The sequence below is a fragment of the Chlorocebus sabaeus genome, chromosome 19, assembly GCF_047675955.1.
Source record: "Chlorocebus sabaeus isolate Y175 chromosome 19, mChlSab1.0.hap1, whole genome shotgun sequence".
Classification (NCBI taxonomy): domain Eukaryota; kingdom Metazoa; phylum Chordata; class Mammalia; order Primates; family Cercopithecidae; genus Chlorocebus; species Chlorocebus sabaeus.
The window spans coordinates 17,745,017-17,766,327 of record NC_132922.1 but is presented as its reverse complement, the minus strand read 5'-3'; the positions used below and the strand labels follow the sequence as shown (position 1 = coordinate 17,766,327).

The 21,311-nt window shown below is 47.5% G+C and overlaps 1 protein-coding gene across 2 annotated transcripts in view; it reads right to left on the bottom strand.

The window, feature by feature from the left end:
• Positions 1 to 19,895, bottom strand: part of SYN3 (synapsin III) — a 543,258-nt gene extending 523,363 nt beyond the window's left edge. For both annotated transcript variants that reach the window (XM_007975579.3, XM_007975580.3), the window contains exon 1: positions 19,811 to 19,895. The gene's annotated coding sequence lies outside the window, so the exon portion shown is untranslated. The remainder of the gene's footprint in view (positions 1 to 19,810) is intronic.
• Positions 19,896 to 21,311: the final 1,416 nt, after the last annotated feature.

Below are 21,311 nucleotides of genomic sequence, written 5' to 3'. Positions count from 1 at the left end.
ATCGCCTATAATCCCCATGTGTCAAGGGAGAGACCAGGTGGACGGAATTGAATCATGGTGGTGGTTTCCCCCATGCTGTTCTCATGATAATGAGTGAGTCTGACAAGGTCTGATGGTTTTACAAGCGTCTGTCATTTCCCCTGCTTGCACTTCTCCCTCCTGCTGCCCTGTGAAGAAGGTGCCTTGCTTCCCCTTCCACCATGATTGTAAATTTCCTGAGGCCTCCCCAGCCATGCTGAACTGTGAGTCAATTAAACCTCTTTCCTTTATAAATTACCCAGGCTTGGGTATGTCCTTTTTTTTTTTTTTTCTGAGACAAAGTCTTGCTCTGTCACCAGGCTAGAGTGCAGTGGCACTATCTCGGCTCACTGCAACCTCCAACTCCCTGGTTCAAGCAATCCTCCTGCCTCAGCCTCCCGAGTAGCTGGGACTACAGGCACGCACCACCATGCCCAGCTAATTTTTTTGGTATTTTTAGTAGAGATGGGTTTTTACCATGTTGGCCAGGATGGTCTCAATCTCCTGACCTCATGATCTGCCTGCCTCGGCCTCCCAAAGGGCTGGGATTACAGGCGTGAGTCACCGTGCCCAGCCTAAGTATGACTTTATTAGCAGCATGACAGTGGACTAATACAATGTCAAAGCTCCCATGTAGCACTAGGAACTCTTTCTTTCTCTCTCCTTCCTTCCTTCCTTCCTTCCTTCCTTCCTTCCTTCCTTCCTTCCTTCCTTCCTTCCTTCTTTCCTTCTTTCCTTCTTTCTTTCTCTTTCTCTCTCTCTCTCTCTCTCTCTCTCTCTCTCTCTCTCTTTCTCTCTTTCTCTCTTTCTCTCTTTCTCTCTTTCTCTCTTTCTTTCTTTCTTTCTTTCGATGGAGTCTCGCTCTGTTGCCAGGCTGGAGTGCAGGGAGGCGATCTCGGCTCACTGCAAATTCCGCCTCCCAGGTTCACGCCATTCTGCTGCCTCAGCCTCCCGAGTACCTAGGACTACAGGCACCTGCCACCACGTTCAGCTAAGTTTTTTTGTATTTTTAGTAGAGACAGGGTTTCACCCTGTTAGCCAGGATGAGTCTCGATCTCCTGACCTCGTGATCCACCCGTTTCAGCCTCCCAAAGTGCTGGCATTACAGGCATGAGCCACCACGCCCGGCCTGCACTAGTAATTCTAACTTGTGCCAGCTTCATCTCCCACTAGGGCATCCTTGCACAGTAGCTCCCTGACACTTATCCTCTTACCCGTCATGCATATCATGCCTCTGCACATGCTGTGTCTGCTTCCTGGAATGCCATCCTTTTTTATTCACTTCAAAATCCCTCCCCACCCCATTGGATTAATGAGCTCCATGCATCTTTCAAAACCTAGCTCAGATATTAGCTTGCTCAGGAAGCTTCCCAGGTAGGTACTCCCTCTCTCCCTCTGCCAAAGGAAAGTTCAAACCTCTCTCTCCCAGATCATGCTGTACTCCTGCATTACCTGGAGGAATTTCGTGCAGCAAACTCAACCATTCACCTGCTAAGGACTGAATGTGTGTGTCCCCCAAATTCACATGTTAAAACTGCAATCCCTAATGTGATGGTATTTAGAGATGAGGCCTTTGGAAGGTGATCAGGTCACAAGGATAGAGCCCACATGATGGGTTAATGCATTTACAAGAAAAGACACAGAGCTCGTTTCCTCTCTCATCTGCAAACTAGGAAAAAGGGCCCCCAAGCAGAACCTGACCAGTCTGGTCCCCTGATCTCAGACTTCCCAGCCTCCCGAACTGTCTGTTGTTTAAGCTGTGGTAGTTATTATAACAGCCCAAACTGACTCAGATACCAACACAGTTGAGAATTTGAAAATAAAAGTGTGGGGGTCAGGGGCAGGAAAGGCCTCCAGGCCCACCTGTCTACAGCACCTCTCTCTAAACCTTACAAAAAGAAACAAAGCCCTTTACTCAGATAATTCTTCCTTAGTAAACAATACATGTATATTTCGTCATTTGTTTTCCCAGACTTTAGCCCAATGGACGTGGTAAATTAGAAAGAATCTTGCTGGAGGAAAGTATACCAGCTGCTTAAAGCAAGAGAAGGTGGAGGGAAAGACAGATTTTGTTTTTTTTTGTTTTTTTGTTTTTTGTTTTTTTGAGACGTAGTCTCGCTCTCTCACCCAGGCTGGAGTGCAGTGGCCGGATCTCAGCTCACTGCAAGCTCCGCCTCCCGGGTTTACGCCATTCTCCTGCCTCAGCCTCCCGAGTAGCTGGGACCACAGGCACCCGCCACCTCACCCGGCTAGTTTTTTTTGTATATTTTAGTAGAGACGAGGTTTCAGCGTGTTAGCCGGGATGGTCTCGATCTCCTGACCTTGTGATCCGCCCATCTCGGCCTCCCAAAGTGCTGGGATTACAGGCTTGAGCCACCGCGCCCGGCCGAAAGACAGATTTTGAAGAACTCTAAAAACACAGTAATCCAGGGCCCTTTCTCATAAGAGCAAACAGTCTCACACAGGACAACCACCCTAAAGGCTGGCTGACACTGGGTTGCACCTGCTCCTGTCCCCAGCATGCTGCAGCACCCTACTTTACTAAAGAGGCAGCCAGGAGTGGAAGGAGAAATCTCATGATCCTGGAGCCCATGCCACCCAACCCAAGGCAGCCAGTCACCCTATGTAACAGAAGAGTCAGGTTAGGAATCTTGAATAGGAGTCAGGTTAGAACTGAGCAGCTCTCCCGCCCCTAAACTGTGCTGTGATTAGCTAAGGTCGTGCTCCATGAAGCCCTGGCCAAAGGATCCCTGAGCTGCAGGTGGAAGCCCTGGGGCTGTTCTGGAGCTTCTGCCTTCCTGCTCCCATGATATTCTCATACTTCCTACTGCTCTTTCAAGTCTCACAGGCCATATACCCTTTTGTTATTAACTAGACGAGAAGGAAGAAAAATAGAAAGTTTCAACCCAAGGACTAACATCAAAAAGAAAAATCTTTAGAACATAAAAGTGTATTATTGAAATAGTCCTTACCAGGACTAACTCTAAGAATAACACATAAGCCAGTGACTAGTCTATAGTAAGTACCTTATGTATGTTGTTGCCGCTGCTACTACTTCCCCTGCTTCTCATTCTCTAACAACGTCCCTACAAGGTTAGTGCAGCATACTGTTTAAAAGCACAAGCAAAATCTGGACGCAGAGGCTCACACCTGTAATCCCAGCAGTTTGGGAGGCTGAGGAGGGCGGATCACCTGAGGTCAGGTGTTCGAGACCAGCCTGGCCAACATGGCGAAACCCCATCTCTGCTAAAAATACAAAAATTAGCTGGGTGTGGTCGCAGGCACCTGTCATCCCAGCTACTGAGGAGGCTGAGGCAAGAGAATCACTTGAACCCAGGAGACGGAGGTTGGAGTGAGCTGAGATCGCGCCATTTCACTCCAGCTTGGGCAACAAGAGTGAAACTCCATCCCAAAAATATATATATATATAAAATAAATAAAAGTACAAGCCATGAAGTCAAAACTACCTGCAATATCCCCTGCAATATCCCAGCAATTCTGTTTCTTAGCTCTGTGACATTGGGCCAGTCATTCATCCTTCTGTGTCTTTGTTTGCTCATCGTAAAACAGGGATAATAATTCTAACTCATCTACAAGCTTGTGGTGAAAATTAAGTGAATTAAGCCACATAAAGTGCATTGAACTGGGCCGGGTGCGGTGGCTCACGCCTGTAATCCCAGCACTTTGGGAGGCCAAGGCGGGCAGATCATGAGGTCAAGAGATCAAGACCATCCTGGCCAACATGGTGAAACACCGTCTCTACCAAAAATAGAAAAATCAGCTGGGCGTGGTGGTGTGCGCCTGTAGTCCCAGCTACGCGGGTGGCTGAGGCAGGAGAATCACTTGAACCTGGGAGGCGGAGGTTGCAGTGAGCCGAGATTGCACCACTGCACTCCATCCCGGTGACAGAGTGAGACTGTCTCAGAAAAAAAAAAAAAAAAAGTGCATTGAACTGTGCTTTGCACACAGTGAGGGTGCAACAACCTAGCAGTTAGGCCACAGGAGATGTGGCTGCAGCATGCTGGGAAAGTGGGCAGGATGATGTACAAAAAGAAGATGTAGAGTCTTTGAGCTTCAAGGAAGGCCCAAAGCAGTACTAGGTACAGTGCGTTCTTCCACCAACCTTCTGCCAACACAACACCTCCAGCCAGCTGGTTCACCGTAGCAGTAGCTTTCCTCAAACATGCCTAGTCACGTGAGACTTTGAAGGCATAACAGACGTTCTGTCCACCTGGCTCTTGGAATGCCTGGTGTATTTCACCACGGCAGGCCCCCTGTTAATAACTGAGGAGTTGATGAATTGCTTTAATCACTTTAGACTCACAGACTCATTGAGCACAGGCAGTCAAGTGACTCCCATCCCATCCCTAAACAGACACGTGGTCTTCGATCAGTCATCATCACCATCACCCAACATAAGCTTATTCTAGCCTCTAGCCGTTCTCTAACCTTATTCCAGATCTTTGCTTCTGCTTGTGCCTCTGCCTGATTGTCATTTCTCCAACTTTCTCCAAGTCAGAATTCCTACTAAACACTGAAATCCCATTTCAAATATCATCTTTTCTGTGAACTCTCCCCAGCTGCCCCTAGGGTTTCTCATAGTGTGTTCGACCCATCACCTACACAGAATTATTTCTGGTGTTTGCTAACCACAGGTCTCCTACTTGAGGGATCAGGGCCTAGCCACTTGCATTTTTAACAATTTTCCCAGATGATTCTTTTTTTTTTTCACTGAGACGGAGTTTTGCTCTTGTTGCCCAGGCTGGAGTGCAATAGCATGAAAATACCAACAATGGCAACTACTGATTTCAATGCAGAGCAACTGGAACTTTCATACGTTGCTAATGGAAATGCAAAATGACATGGCCACTCTAGAAATTAGTTTGGAAGTTTCTTTTGAAGTTAAATGTAATCTCTGCCTCACTGCAACCTCTGCCTCCCAGGTTCAAGCGATTCTCCTGCCTCCACTTCCTGAGTAGCTGGGATTACAGGCATGCGCCACCACACCTGGCTAATTTTTGTATTTTTAGTAGAGACGGGGTTTCTCCATGTTGGTCAGGCTGGTCTTGAACTCCTGACCTCAGGTGATCCACCTGCCTTGGCCTCCCAAAGTGCTGGGATTACAGGCATAAGCCACCGCGCCCAGACCCAGATGATTCTTAAACACATTACAGTTTGAGAGCGGCTGTCCAGACATCTAGCCTTGCAAACCTGACACTTAGGAATTTCGCCCTCACCTCTGTTCCCCTGACACTTTGCACATGACCTCTGACAGCACACCTGGCTGTGTTCCAGGTGAACTGTTTACAGTAAATCTCCTCTCTCCAGACTGGGAGCCATTTGAGGATAGAAACCTTGCCTGATTTATATTTAAATTCTCAACATCTCCAGGTGTGTTACTATTCTTGCCTTCTATTTTCCTTCATATTCCACATCTCATTCATCAACCAGGTCAGGTGGTTCTACTTTCCAAAAAAAAATTTTTTTTAACCACTTCTCACTTCTTTCACCCCAAGGACCTTAGTCCAGCCCATCATCATTGCTCCCCCATGAACTACCACAACGACCCACTCACTGATCCTATAGCTCCCACCTTTTCCCCACTACAGCTCTCTTAACTCACAGCATTCAGAATGATTCTTTAAAAACATGTCAGATATTTGTAAGTCACATATCCAAGAAAGTACTGGTATATATCGAATACTAAAAACTCAACAATAAAAAAACAATTTAAAAACAAACAAACAAAAAACATGTAATAGACCTGAACAGACACTTTGTCAAAGAGAATATAGGCGTGGTAAATACACACTTGTAAAGATATTCAACATAATTAGCAAGTTAGGGAAATGCAAATTAAACTATTGAGATACCACTAAACTATAAAGATGGCTAAAATTAAAAATACCAACAATACCAACTACTGATTCCAATGCAGAGACACTGGAACTTTCATACGTTGCTAATGGAAATGAAAAACGACATGGCTACTCTAGAAATTAGTTTGGAAGCTTCCTATAAAGTTAAATGTAAACTTAGCATATGTCCTAGCAATCCAACTCTTGGGTATCTACCTTAGAGAAGCAAAAACTCACATCCACACAAAAACTTAAATACAAATGTTTATAGCAGCTTTATTCATAATCCTTAAAAACTAGAAACAACCTGACTGGGTGCGATGACTCACACCTGTAATCCCAGCACTTTGGGAGGCTGAGGCGGGCAGATCACCTGAGGTCAGGAATTCGAGACCAGCCTCACCAATATGATGAAACCCCGTCTCTACTAAAAATCCAAAAATCAGCTGAATGTGGTGGCATGCACCTGTAATCCCAGTTACTTGGGAGACTGAGACAGGAGAAACGCTTGAACCGAGCAGACAGAGGCTGTGGTGAGCTGAGATCGCGCCACTACACTCCAGCCTGGGCAAAAAGAGTAAAACTTCATCTCAAAAAAAAAAAAAAAAAAAAAAAAAGTAAGACCGGGCGCCATGGCTCACGCCTGTAATCCTAGCACTTTGGGAGGCCAAAGTGGGCGGATCATGAGGTCAGGAGATCGAGACCATTCTGGCTAACATGGTGAAACCCTGTCTCTACTAAAAATACAGAAAAAAAAAAAAAAATTAGCCCAGCATGGAAGCGGGCACCTGTAGTCCCGGCTACTAGGGAGGCTGAGGCAGGAGAATGGCATGAACCCGGGAGGCAGAGCTTGAGGTGAGCCAACATCATGCCACTGCACTCCAGCATGGGCGAGAGAGCGAGACTGTTTCAAAAAAACAAACCAAACAAACAAACAAAAACTAGAAACAACCCAAGTGTCCATAATCCCTTGAAACAATCCAAGCAATAGACAGACAATCCATGGTACATCTCTACAATGGAATACTAGCCAGCAAGAAAAGTGAATGACACACAGCAACACGGATGAATCTTGAAGACATTATGCAGAGGGACAGAGGCCAGTCTCTGAAGGTTACATACTGTGTGATTCAATTTATATGACATTCTTCATTCTTTTTTTCTGTTTTTGGAGACAGGGTTTCACTCTGTGGCCCAGGTTGGAGTGCAGTGGTGCAATTGTAGCTTACCGCAGCTTCAACCTCCTGGCCTCAAGCAATCCTCCCACCTCAGTCTCCAAAGTCCTGGAATTACAGGCGTGAGCCACCACATCCAGCCTAGATGGCATTTGTGAAAAGACAAACTATAGTGATAGAGAGCAGAGTTATCATTGCCAAATGTTGGAGATGGAGAGCTTGTGACTAAAAGCACAGCTGGAGGGAGTATTTTGGATGGTGGAACTGTTCTGTGTCTTCATTGTGGTGGTGGTGGTGGTTGGATACACATGTTAAAAGTCATAGAGCAATACACCAAAACAAGGTCAATTTTACCATATGACAATTTAAAAGATAAAATCAAGTAAAAGCACAATTCAAACTATGTAACCTCCTTGCTCAAGACCTCCAACATAGAATAAAATCCACGGCCGGGCACGGTGGCTCAAGCCTGTAATCCCAGCACTTTGGGAGGCCGAGACGGGCGGATCACGAGGTCAGGAGATCGAGACTATCCTGGCTAATACGGTGAAACCCTGTCTCTACTAAAAATACAATAAACTAGCCGGGCGAGGTGGCGGGCGCCTGTAGTCCCAGCTACTCGGGAGGCTGAGGCAGGAGAATGGCGTAAACCCAGGAGGCGGAGCTTGCAGTGAGCTGAGATCCGGCCACTGCACTCCAGCCTGGGCGACAGAGCAAGACTCCGTCTCAAAAAAAAAAAAGAAAAAAAAAAAAAAAAAAAGAATAAAATCCACACTCCTAGGCTGGGCGCAGTGGCTTATGCCTGTAATCCCAGCACTTTGGGAGGCCGACGCAGGCGGATCACAAGGTCAGGAGTTCAAGACCAGCCTGGCCAACATGATAAAACTCTGTCTCTACCAAAAATACAAAAAATTAGCTGGGTGTGGTGGAATCCAACACTTTGGGAGGCCGAGGCGGGTGGATCACGATGTCAGGAGTTCGAGACCAGTCTGGCCAACATGGTAAAACCCTGTCTCTACTAAAAATACAAAAAATTAGCTGGGCATGGTGGCAGGCACCTGTAATCACAGCTACTCGGGAGGCTAAGGCAGGAGAATAGCTTGAACCCGGGAGGCAGAGGTTGCAGTGAGTCAAGACCACGCCACTGCACTCCAGCCTGGGCAACAGAGCAAGTCTCTGTCAAAAAAAAAAAAAAAAAAAAACCAACACAGAGAGGACTCAGGTCCGTGTTGCCTTCAACTCCATTCTTTTTCCACTTTGGACTTTAGAAGCAATATTCAGGGGTATAAGAATGAATAGTGTCAGGAGGAGGCAGGCAGAACATCCCAACCTCAAGTAGAAAACACTAGCCAACACCTGGACACTAGTGGCCAGTTTCTTCTCTAAGATGTTTCAAAGACCAGCATGGACTGGGTGCGGTTGCTCATGCCTGTAATCTGAGCACTTTGAGAGGCCAAGCCAGGTGGACCATGAGGTCAGGAGTTCGAGACTACCCTGGCTAACACGGTGAAACCCCGTCTCTACTAAAAACATTCAAAAAATTACCCAGGTGTGGTGGCTGGCGCCTGTAGTCCCAGCCACTCAGGAGGCTGAGGCAGAAGAATGGCGTGAACCCGGGAGGCAGAGCTTGCAGTGAGCCAAGATCGTGCCACTACACTCCAGCCTGGGCAACAGAGTGAGACTCTGTCTCAAAAAAATTAAAAAATAAAAAATTTTTTTAAAAGACCAGCATGGACCAGTCTGCTGAAGCAAGATGCTGATTACCTACTTTTATTGAACACCTACCATGTAGCAACAGTTCCTAGGCTGGAGGTTTCCACATATATTATCTCATTTAATTTTCATTATCATTTAAAAAAAAAACAAAACTATTAACATGTGATATAGTTTGGATGTTTGCCTTCTCCAAATAGCATTAGGACATGGCAACACTGCATCTTATTCATTCTTTAGGTTCTAAACCCATAGTATGGTGTGAAAATCGTGTGTAGCCAAAAATACCCTCAAAAATATTTTTGAAATGCGATCGCCAGTACGGGAGGTGGGGTCTGGTGGGAGGTGTTTTGGTGATAGGGGTGGATCCCTCATGAATGGCTTGGTGTCCTCCCCTTGGTGATGAGTCAGTTCTTGCCCTATGAGTTCACACAAGAGCTGGTTGTTAATAGGAGCCTGGCACGTCCCCCTCTCTCTGTTGCTCTCTCACCTTGTGACATGCCTGTTACCCCTTCACCTTCTGCCATGAGTTAAAGCTTCCTGAGGTCTCACCAGAAGCTGAGCAGATGCTGGTGCCATGCTTGTACAGCCTGTAGAACCTTTAGCCAAATAAACCTCTTTTCTTTATAAATTACCCAGTCTCAGGCATTCCTTTATAGCAATGCACAATGGACTGAAACAACATGTCTGAAGGTATTAGAGGTTGTTTATCCAAACTGAATGACAGAAACCTTGCAAGGAAGTATGCACTCCTAAGAACCCCATGCCCTAGAGATTTGACAGTTACCTTAAAAACACAGCAGCATGAAGATGCAGACAACTTCTTTTTTGACCTTCTTTTTCTACTTATTTTGCTGTAGGCCAGAGTTTTGCACACTGGGTAGCACAGGGAATTACTATGCAGGGTTTCATACACAAAAACCGTGTATAATGCAACTTTCTGGCAATTAAAATATTTTTAGGGTATTTTTGGCTACACATGATTTTCACACCATACAATGGGTTTGGGGCCTAAAGAATAAGTAAGACACAATGTTGCTGTACCCTCAGCTTCCTCTAATATACTCCCGCTTGATAGATAATCAAGAAATGTTAGATCTAAAAAGGAAGTTACAGATTGCCAAGTTCCACTCCTTGCCAGGGCTTCAATGATGACAGGGCCTTGGAAGGTGGGCTCCCCCTGCTGGACAGCTCCACCACCAGCACTTTCTTCCTCTATCTGTTGCTATCTGCTCCTCTCCAAATTCCACTGCTGCAGCTAGCTTTGCCCTCTAGCCCTGCAGAATAATTATAACTCCTCTTTCCTATGATAATAATTTGAATTTCTGAAGCCTGTTATTTGGGTGATACTTTTTTAATGCTATAGTGATCATGAAAAGGGTCAAGTATCTGCATTGTGCTTTTTAATAACTACTGGATGGTTTTTATTCTCATCCAAGCTATTGACACCCGCCTCCCCATTAGGCAGCTCCACCAATTAATTAAATTCAGTATTTGGGAGCTGTGCTCTGGAAGCATGCCTCTTAGTCGGGAAGACAAAGAACAAAAGCCACACATCATGTGGCAAGTGCTCTTATAGTGGCACAAATTGGGTGCCAGCCGCACGCAGGAGGAAAGGGTCAGGGTTTCGGCCCCTCCATCGGGAGGGACTGCTAACCTGTGAGCTAGAAGCCCCCAGGAAACACAGCCCGAGCCTGCTCAAGGAAAGTGACCGGGTCTCATGCTCAGCTTGCCTGTCGCCCTCTGTGTCTCAGACACCAGCCACAGAGCCAAGCAGAGGAGGTGTTCCATAAGCCTACTCCAATCTTTTGGCACTGGAAAGGGGCCTGGAGGTGAGAATAACTAAATGCAACTCACTCACCCCATGTGTCTCAAAAAAATGAGTGCTGTTTTTTTTTCTTTAAAAAAAAGTAGGCCGGGCGCGGTGGCTCAAGCCTGTAATCCCAGCACTTTGGGAGGCCGAGACGGGCGGATCACGAGGTCAGGAGATCGAGACCATCCTGGCTAACACGGTGAAACCCCGTCTCTACTAAAAAATACAAAAAACTAGCCGGGCGAAGTGGCGGGCGTCTATAGTCCCAGCTACTTGGGAGGCTGAGGCAGGAGAATGGCGTAAACCTGGGAGGCGGAGCTTGCAGTGAGCCGAGATCCGGCCACTGACTCCAGCCTGGGCGATAAAGCGAGACTCCATCTCCAAAAAAAAAAAAAAAAAAAAAGTTATAAAAATACAACTCCAAACACTTAAGACAGGGAGTCTTTGTGTCCGTTTCTTCCCATCTGTCAACTCATCAAGTGATGTGAAACAAATCCCCTAACTTCTGTGGACCTCCATTTTCTCAGCTACAAATTGAGGGGTTTGGCCAGGCACGGTGGCTCACGCCTGTAACCCCAGCACTTTGGGAGGCTGAGGCAGGTGGATCACTTGAGGTCAGGAGTTCAAGACCAGCCTGGCCAACATAGTGAAACCCCATTTCTACTAAAAATACAAAAAATTAGCCGGGTGTGGTGGCGCATGTCTGTAATCCCAGCTACTCAGGAGGCTGAGACATGAGACTCTCTTAAGCCTGGGAGGTGAAGGTGGCAGTGAGCCAAGATCACACCACTGCACTCCAGCCTGGGTGACAGAGCGAGACTGTCTCAAAAACAAAACAAAACAAAACAAATTGAGGGGCTTGATCCAAAGAACTGTAAGGTCCCTTTCAGACCCAGGGTCCTCCAATCTTTTGTGGTCCCAGACAGTGAGTGGATAAGCTACAGTGACCTGGCTGAGCTAGTTTATCTCAAAACCAGCACATGACTTCTAGTACAGAGAACAGCATGCAAGGAAACAAAGGCAGACAAAAGATTCCTCCTCCATCTCCACCATTATCCTGCCATGGATCCCTCCCTCAGTACATCTACCTGCACAGGTTTAAATACCAGCTCTGCCACTGAGCAAGTGGATCATCTTGGACAAGTCACTCAACCTCCTTTAGCCTTGATTTTCACATCTGTAGAATGGGGTTAATTTTACCCACTGCCAGTGCAGTTGGGATGGTGAAATAAGTTAAAACCCATGTAAAGCACCCAGTACCTAGAAGACATATGCTGTGTATCCCTTTATTCAAACATTCTTTACCCATTGGGCCCACTTCAACATATTCAAATTCCAAAGGCTTATAGCAATCTGAAGCCCAGATGGCCAGACCTAGAAGGGCTGCAGAAATCAGCAAGTCCAACTCCTCTCTACCTCTGCGATTTACAAGTGAGGGAGCTGAGGCTCAGAAAGGTTTGGTGACTTGCTCAAGGACCTACATCAGCAAAGCCTGGTCTAGAACACAGGGTGGCAGACACCAAGGACCACACAACACACAAAGACAACCCTTTCTAGGCTCCATTCTCCAAAACTGAGAACCCCTCACTTACAATCCAATTCGGAAAAAATAAAAATAGAAGAATTTTCTATTTCTGTATATTTTTGGAGGACCACCAGAGATAGCCAGCATCGCAGTGTGTCTATCAAAGGCAAGGATTTCTTGAATTACTTATGAAATGAAGGTCAGTGTTTCTTGCTAGCAGTTTTCCCCAGTTGCTCTGCTCCCCTCTCCCTTCCCCACATCTACTCATTTCAATTTACATCTTGAGACACACACGCCTACCTTGGGACCTTTTCTGGACAAGGTGAGAAGTTTTAGGCAGAGGCAATAATCCATGTCCCATTTAACACAAACAAACAAACAAACAAAAATCACAATTATGCTATCCATAATACAAAAAGAATTCCTCTCCCCAACCCTAAGAGGCCCAGCCTGGGACACCTAGAAAACTGCCCAAATATATTAAGGCACACCAACAACTCAAGGGTCAGGGGCCCAAAGGTTCCCCTCAAATGACATGATCAAAATCCGTGAGACCATTCAGGAGTTTCTGGAGAAACCTCAGCCCAGATTCTGCAAGGGCCACTGGAATGAGCTGGAGTGCTTTAGAGGGAGCTCAGACAATATAAGGAGGAACCAGATTACAACTGGTTTCAGAGATATAGAGATAACCTGACCAGCTCCCCTCCTGCCCAGATTCCTGAAAGAAAGCATGTATCTTCAGGGAGTATCTGACAGAAAGCTAAAGCTACACCAAGAACATGCTTCCTTGTAGCTCCTGGTGAGCACACTCCCTAGACAGTGTCTGCTAAAACTTGGAATAGGAGGGCCCTAATCCAAGCCTCACATCATGCACTTTAGCAAACAGACCTGGAGTGGGAGACCACCCTGCCCAAGCTAGTATCACTAGCCAGTGGCAGCCACTGGCTTGAGCTTGCACCTGACCTTCAGTCTAGAGCTAGTCCTCCCCGCACCGCACGGCTCCTTCCCACCTGGCCCACTCCCTCTTCCAAAACCTTGGGCTCACCTCCTGGTTCTAAGGATTCTGCCAGGTTGAACAACACTCAGAAGCAGGTGGCAGTTTAGCAATTCATTCAGAGGGACCTGGGGCTGTGCCCGTCCCCGGTGGCAAGGAGAGACTGCAGTAAGAGACTGCAGCGTGGAACTTTGTAAGGGCTCTCTTCTCTAAAGAATCCTTCTCCTCCTCTTCCTTCTCCTCCTCCTCCTCCTTCTCCTCCTCCGTAGTACTACGGACACATGTGCTCTGCTTGGGAGGAGGTAAGGAGGACACTGTGGATGTGTAAGGAGAGTGTGGATGTTTATTGGAAGGAGAAGGGCAACAATCTGCAGGGCCCTGCTGTATACTCACACCTAGCAGAAGAGGAATGAAAAAGAGAGAGAGAGCTCTAACTGCTTCCACAAAATTATTAACCCTTGTGCTCCAGCTCTGCTCCTCGAACAGCTGAAGCAAGAGAAACAATACACTTAACCAATGGAGCACCAGCCAAAGACATTACATCATCGGTCAGCACCGTCATTGGCTAATAATTCCTAGAAGGCAAAATTTTGCTTCTAGGTGCTTAACCCTTTCATGCTCATCAGAGCAAAGAGGATTTGATCTAAACCAACACTTCCTGAACTTGCTTTTATCAGAATCATCCAGGGTGCTTTTTAAACATACAGATCATCATTTTTCATTTCAAGCCATCTAAATCAGAACCAACAAAGAGAGCATGGATAGCTGTATTTTAAATAGTGTACGGAGCGTGGCAACCACTGATCAACTCAGAAAGTCTTCCTCTCCAAACAAGATAACATTTTTCTGAGCATTTTTCACGTGTCCAGCACTTTGCTACATCATCTCATTTATTTCCTGCACTGAACAATGGCTCCATATCCCAAGTATACAAAGTCAGGTTATAATCCCAGCACATTGGGAGGCCGAGGCAGGCAGATCACCTGAGGTCGGGAGTTCGAGACCAGCCTGACCAACATGGAGAAAACCTATCTCTACTAAAAATATAAAAAAAATTAGCCGGGTAAGGTGGCGCATGCCTGTAATCCCAGCTACTCGGGAAGCTGAGGCAGGAGAATCGCTTGAACCCGGGAGCCGGAAGTTGCGGTGAGCCGAGATCACGTCATTGTACTCCAGCTTGGATAACAAAAGCAAAACTCCATCTAAAAAAAAAAAAAAAAGAGAGAGAGCGAGCGAGAGAGAGGATAAGTACTCCTGTAATCCCAGCACTTTGGGAGGCCAAGGTGGGTGTATCACCTGAGATCAGGAGTTCAAGACCAGCCTGACCAACATGGTGAAACCCCGTCTCCACTAAAAATACAAAAATTAGCCGGGCGTGGTGGCGGGTGCCTGTAATCCCAGCTACTCCATAGGCTGAGGCAGGAGAATCACTTGAACCCAGGAGGTGGAGGTTGCAGTGAGCCAAGATCACGCCACTGCACTCCAGCCTGGGTTCGACAGAGCAAGACTCCGTTTCAAAAAAAAAAAGAGAGAGAGGATAAGTCACTTGACCAAGAGATGGAGCCTGGCTTTGAAAGACGGGCTGGGCCGGGCGCGGTGGCTCAAGCCTGTAATCCCAGCACTTTGGGAGGCCGAGGCGGGCGGATCACAAGGTCAGGAGATCAAGACCATCCTGGCTAACACTGTGAAACCCCGTCTCTACTAAAAAAAAAAATACAAAAACCTAGCCAGGCGTGGTGGCGGGCACCTGTAGTCCCGGCTACTTGGGAGGCTAAGGCAGGAGAATGGCGTGAACCCGGGGGGCGTAGCTTGCAGTGAGCCAAGATCGCACCACTGCACTCCAGCCTGGGGCACAGAGCAAGACTCCGTCTCAAAAAAAAAAAAAAAAAAAGAAAGACGGGCTGTTTGGACCTGACCCTGCTACCCTTTTGAAGCTCCCGCTCGAAGTCAAACCAAGCCATTTATTTACTTATTGCGCCTCTAGAGTTACAGAAAATATACACTCTTGAGTTGGAAAATGCCAGAAGCCTGGGAGGAATGGGGAAATGAAGACAATGGTGGATTATTCTCTTTCTTGGGCTCATTCCCTCTGCTTCCGTTGCAAATTCAGCTTAACCATCACTGTCTCTTGGAAGCCTTCCCCAACCACCCGCCAACCACCAAACCAGGGATAGATGCCCCTGCTCTGTGCTCTTAAGGTCTCCTGGAGTCGTGGGCTGCAGTTACTTGTTTACTGAATAAACCCCATGAGATTAGAGCTATGTCTACTTTCTCCACTAACATATACCTGGACAGTGCCTGCCACGTGCGAATACTCAATCATGACCGAAAGAAGGGAGAGAAAGTGTTTGCCAAAGTTCTAAACGGCATCACACTGAGATGGGAAAGACAAAGGATTGGAAGTCTGGAGACTCACAGCAACAAACCGATTTTGGGCAAGTTCGTTTGGACAGGGGAGAGGGGGTTGGTGTCCTTATCTAAAAATGAGGAGAAGAGCACTCTCCTATGAATAGTTATAAAGATCAAATTAAAGAATGATCCAGGCTCTGATTTTCTCCTTCTCTCTCTCACACGCTCAAACTCATCCATTTTATTGGCTGACATCTAAGTGCTGACAATTGCCATATTTATATCTCCAGCCCAGACTCCCCTCCTAGACTCCAGACTCACAGCCAAAGCCCGTCTCTATGTGGATGTTTTACGGGCATCTCCAAGAGAGTATTTGAATTGTATCCCCTAAGCACAACCTGCTCCTCGCCTAGTCTCTGTTATGTGAATAATCCTCCCATCCACCCAACCGGTTTTTTTTTTTTTTTTTTAAACTAGGTGAAATTTACATAACTCAAAGCTAGCCATTTTAAACTAACAATGTGTGGCATTTACTATCCTCATGATGATGTGCAAACTGTCACCTCTATCTAGGTCCAAAACATTTTCATCACTCCAAAAGGAAACCACTGAGCCATTAAGCAGTCAAGCCCCAGTCCCACTTCCCCCTCAGACCAGCACAAACACCAATCTGTTCTCTGTCTCTATGGATTTACCTCTTCTGGATGCTTAACATAAAGGGAATCACACAATATATAACCTTTGGTGTCTGGCTTTTAAAACATGCTTTCACATAGTATTTTTAAGGTTCACCCACATTGCAGCACGTATTAGTACTTCACTCCTTGTTATGAATGAGTAACGTTCTATTATATGTTATACTACATTTTATTTATTCAGTCACTTACTGATGGAGCTGCCAGACTTTCAGTAGCCAACGAATCTTAAACCATAAGGCTGGCCACCACCCTTCATCCCCTCCCCCTTCCCATATTCCCTGCATTTAAAGTATCAGCAAATCCTATCCATTTTGCTTCCTAAATAGAGCTCAAATCCTTTTACTTTTCTCCAACACTATTGCTGTCCTTTAGCCCAGACACCAATATATCTCTCACTGAGCTTCCAACTGTGACAAGATCTCATTCTTTCTTCTCTCTATTCCACTTCTCACCTGGTAGCTGAGATGGGCTCCTTTCAAAACATAAACCAGATCATCCATTCATTTAGGCAATATTTACTAAGCACCTTTCTTCAAGGAGTTTGCCTCCCAGAGGCATAACAGACAACACACAAATATACACTATTATATCAGGTTTAAAATCCTTCAATGATTCATTGCACTTCAGATAAAAATCTACGCTCAGCATGGCCTCCAAGACTTCATCGCCTTCAAACTCGTCTCAGGCCACTCCACACAATCTGCCCACTATGTGCTCCAACCACAGTGGGCTCCATTCCTCCACCTCATGGTCTTTGAATTTAAGCTGTTGTCTCTGCCTCTTGATCTTGGCATTGCTGGATCTTTCTCGTCCCCTACATCTCAGTGTAAATATCACTCCTTTGGGAGACCTTCCCTGACTACCCTGTTAAGCACATCCACCCTTCATTCATGTCACTCATTTAAGAAATACGTGCTAAACCCTGTGGTAGGCTCCTGGGATGAAGCAACGTATGATCCCCTGGAGTCTGCAGTCTAAAGGGGAGGACCAACAATAGGAAAGTAAGTGAAATAGATAAATGACTGTTACGAAGGGAGAATAAAAAGGAGGGAGTACAGAAGGCCTTTCCAAGAAGGTTATATTGAAGCTGAAAGACAAGGAGTCAATTGGACAAAGAGCCTGTTATTCTCTATCACATCCTGGCTATGCAATGCAATGTTCCATCCCTCAACGCTTGCTTTTGATGAATCCAAGTATTTAATGTCCATCTCCTCTAACAGACTGAGCTTTCTCCCCAGCACCTACGACAGCATCTGCCCCTCAAGAGGCACTCAACACACATTGATTGATTAATTAGTGGATGAATGAATGATTAATCAATCAATCCACCAATGAAAACACTTTGGAAAGTGTAACAAATCACAGAGTTGTGAGTGATTGTTCTCACTATTATAATTATTATTTTGTGGCAAAAGAACATCAACTCTGTTGGATTTTGGAAGAGACTGGGTTTACTTTAAAATGAGAATAAAAGTACCTAAGTTGGAGTATTACTGGACAACTAGGAGAGAATGTATATACATAATAGACACTCAGAAATGGGAAGCAGTAGTTTTTGTGGCTATTATTAAAAGCTCCTCACAAAAGCTGACTCAACTCAAATTCCAAAACTCATTTTCAGGTGCAGTCACGAAATTTAAAGGTGAGAGAAATGAATACTTTTAAGATATTTACTACACACCAGGTACAGTAAAAAGCACTACCTCATTTGTGAGGTAGTGTAGCGGATGCCCTGGGGAAACTCTCAACCCCCCTTCAAGACCAAGACACTCATGCCTTCCCCATGTCCAGCTGCCAGAGTGTTGGTTACTCCAGCTCTCAGCTGAGTACCTAGTCAGGAACTGTCCTGCTGAAGGGACATCCTAGCTCCCTTCCTAGGGTCAGCCTGCACCCACTGGCTGATCAACATTAAGCTTCAAAGGCCTCGTCCCTTTGTCTCATGGGATGGATTGAGGCCTCTCTTGCACTACACCATAGATTAACATCTCCCTCTGCCCAATCCTGCTTCCCTTATCTGCACACAAATCTCAGAAGTGCCAAGTCTTTCTCCAGGGAACCTGACCCATGACAGATGAGTATGATGATTTCCTTTTAAATCAGAAAAAGAAGGTTCATGAAGGTTGCTAATGTCCCCAAAGCCTATGGCTAAAGTGACATTCTAGTCTGATTTCCCAGCTAGCCCTTGTTCTTTCTACTACACCAATCTACACACAGCCTTGCCTCCAATGGCTGAGACTGGGTCTCTGTGAAACAGAAAGGGGAGCCCAGGGAGAGCAGAAGGGCACACAGAGGGCCTGAAAATGAGAAAAGAAGAGCAGAGGCACCCTTCAGAGTCCTGATGACAAGACCGAGGTCACAAGGCTCCAGAAACAGTATCAAACTGATGTGCAGACTGCAGAAGCAAGCATTACACGGACAGCATCTCTTCGCCTGAATCCATGTCCAGAAGCCAGGGAGCAGGGCTCCCGGGCAGAGGAGGCTCCCTTAGGCGGGGAAGAGCATTTGCAGCCAAGGTCCAAAAAGTAACTACAACTTACCAGCTTTCTGATGCTCCGGTATCCATCCGTTGTCCCCAGAGCTGCCAGAGAGACCTGATCACTGATCAGAAATCTTCCACGGCCCTCCTTCATTCCAGGATAAAATTCTAAATATTCTAAGGCTGCACTTTAAGGTCTGTGCATGTTTTAGCTCCCTGCCATGTCGACAACTTATTTCCTACCTATAACAAGACCCGGTCCTACTCCATTATCTGCTGTAGAATTATCTGATGTTCTAGGTCAGGACACCGGACCTTTTCAGTTTCTTTACCTTTACACAAGAAAATCCACCTGGAATTCCTGCTCCCCATCAACTCCCACCCCCAACACACTTTTCAGCCAGGCAAAACCTCCGACTTCTAGTCAATGGTCACCTACTCTCTGAAGCCTTCCTGGCTTCCTCACCGTCCTCTTCTCCATCTCGAGTCTTCCGCACTACCCTGCACTGCAATTGCTCCTCCTACTGTCCCTCTTAGCCCCAGGAGCTCCCCAAGGCCATTCTTCATGCTGCTAGGGCTTGGCACTGTGCCTGGCACTCAGAAAGAGCCAAGTAAGTGCTGGATAGATACATGAGGTGCTGTATCCAGAGCTATTCTCTGCTTCTAGCTTGGCCAGGGAACCACTCTGAGATTTCGTCCTGCCCCCAGGCTGACTAGAAATCGGCCACGGCGTGACAAATCTGACCCCCCAAACCCAAGGCAACAGGTCATGAGGGATCTGGGGACCTAAGGCAGGTCCTAGGATCCGGCGCAGAGCAGAGGTCCAGCCGCTGCGGTTCCTGGTTTCCCGCAAGCTCTTCCCCGGGTCGGGCGCTGGGTGGAGGCAGTCTTAGGATCCACAGTCTTGCGCGCCCCCGGCTCCCGGGCCCGGCAGACGGCCCCCGCACGCCGATCTGTCTATCCCAGGGACCGGCCCAGGGCCCCGGCAGCTGCAGCCTGGAGAGACACTGTGGAGCGCGGCTCCCTGCCTCCCTCCCTGCCCCTCCGTGCGCCCGCATCCCGCGGACACAGAGCCGGAGCTCCAGGGGACGCAGCCCGACGCGAGAACGCACCAGCAGCCCCCGCTCGGGGTGCGGTCTCCCGGCTGTCAGAAACCCTACAAAGTCTACTTTGCGGCGGCGCGCCGCTTACCGTGCGAGCCGCCAGGAACTCGGCGCCCAGTGGTGCCTCGGTGCGGCGCCCGCCAGTAGATCCGCTCCGGGTCCCGGGAGCTCAGCCTCTGCCCCTCACCGCGCGCGAGCGCCCCCGCCCGGCGGCCCGGCCTCCCCGCGCCGCGGCGCCCCATTGGCTCGGGCAAAGAGGCCCCCGGACGGCCCCGCCCACCCGCGCCCACTCCCTCGCCCACGCCTCTCCCCTCCCCCCTGCCGGGTTCACCTCTCCGGGCGGGGAAAGTTGCTTCTAGACTCTGAGCTTTCACCGGGCTGAGGAGCCCACTTAACTAATAATTATGGGTCTCAGGAGTGTCTAGACGCCCCTCGGGGAGTACGAAGACTGCAGTGTCCTTGGAATCCACCTTCGGGAAAGTCAGCTGACCTCCCGGACCTCAAGTGGCACCTCAGAGAAACCAGGGCCCCTGGTCAGCAAACGTCCCAGGCTGTGGGCTAGGTCCTAGGGCCAGAATGCAACAGGGAGCAAGACAAAGTCTATCGTCCTCGTGGACTTTGCATGGGGTGGGGAAAGGGGTAGGTTATATACAACAAACGAAAAAGACAAGAGAATGTCGGCCGGGCGCCTGTGGCTCACGCCTATAATTCCAGCACTTTGGGAGGCCGGGGCGGGTGGATCACGAGGTCAGGAGTTCCAGACCAGCCTAGCCAAGATAATAAAACCCCGTCTCTACTAAAAATATAAAAATTAGCTGGGCATGGTGGTGCGCGCCTGTAGTCCCAGCTGCTCGGGAGACTGAGGCAGAATTGCTTGTACCCGGAGGCAGAGGTTACGGTGAGCCGAGATAGCGCCACTGCACTCCAGCCTGGACAACAGAGCTAGATGCCGTCTCCGGAAAGAGAGAGAAAGAAAGAGAGAAAAGAAAAGAAAGAGATCTAGGACTGCTATACCCGGGGTGGTCTCTGGGACACTTGTGATTATTTGATAGTTGGAGGACAAAAACGATTCCAGGGCTGAAGCAGGAGCATTGCTGACAGAGGGGTCGGCAGATGTATGGTTCTGAAGCTGGAACTGGCCCCCAGGATGGTTGAGTGAGGTGAGCAAGGGGAGAGTGGGTTATGGCCAGAGAGGCAGACTAGTGTGGAATCACCATCACCCAGAACCTTGTAGGCCACTGAGGATCAGGGATTCATCATATCAATCTGGAGGGAACAATTCAGGCAAGAGATTATGGTGATGAAGACCAGGGTGGTGACAGCAAGATGGGGAAAAGGTGGAGCCACTAAAATGTGTGTCAAAAGTAGCACAGGAAGGCTTGATGATGGATTAGGCTGGATTTAGGGGATGGTGTGGTTTGCATGTGACCCCCAAAGTTCATGTGTTGGAAACTTAATCCCCAATGCAACAGTGTTGAGAGGTAGGACCTTTAAGAGGTGATTCCATTAATGCCAGGAGTGGTGAGAGGTAGTTGAGGTAGTTGAGAGGTAGGTGAGAGGTAGTTGAGGTAGTTGAGTGTTGAGAGGTA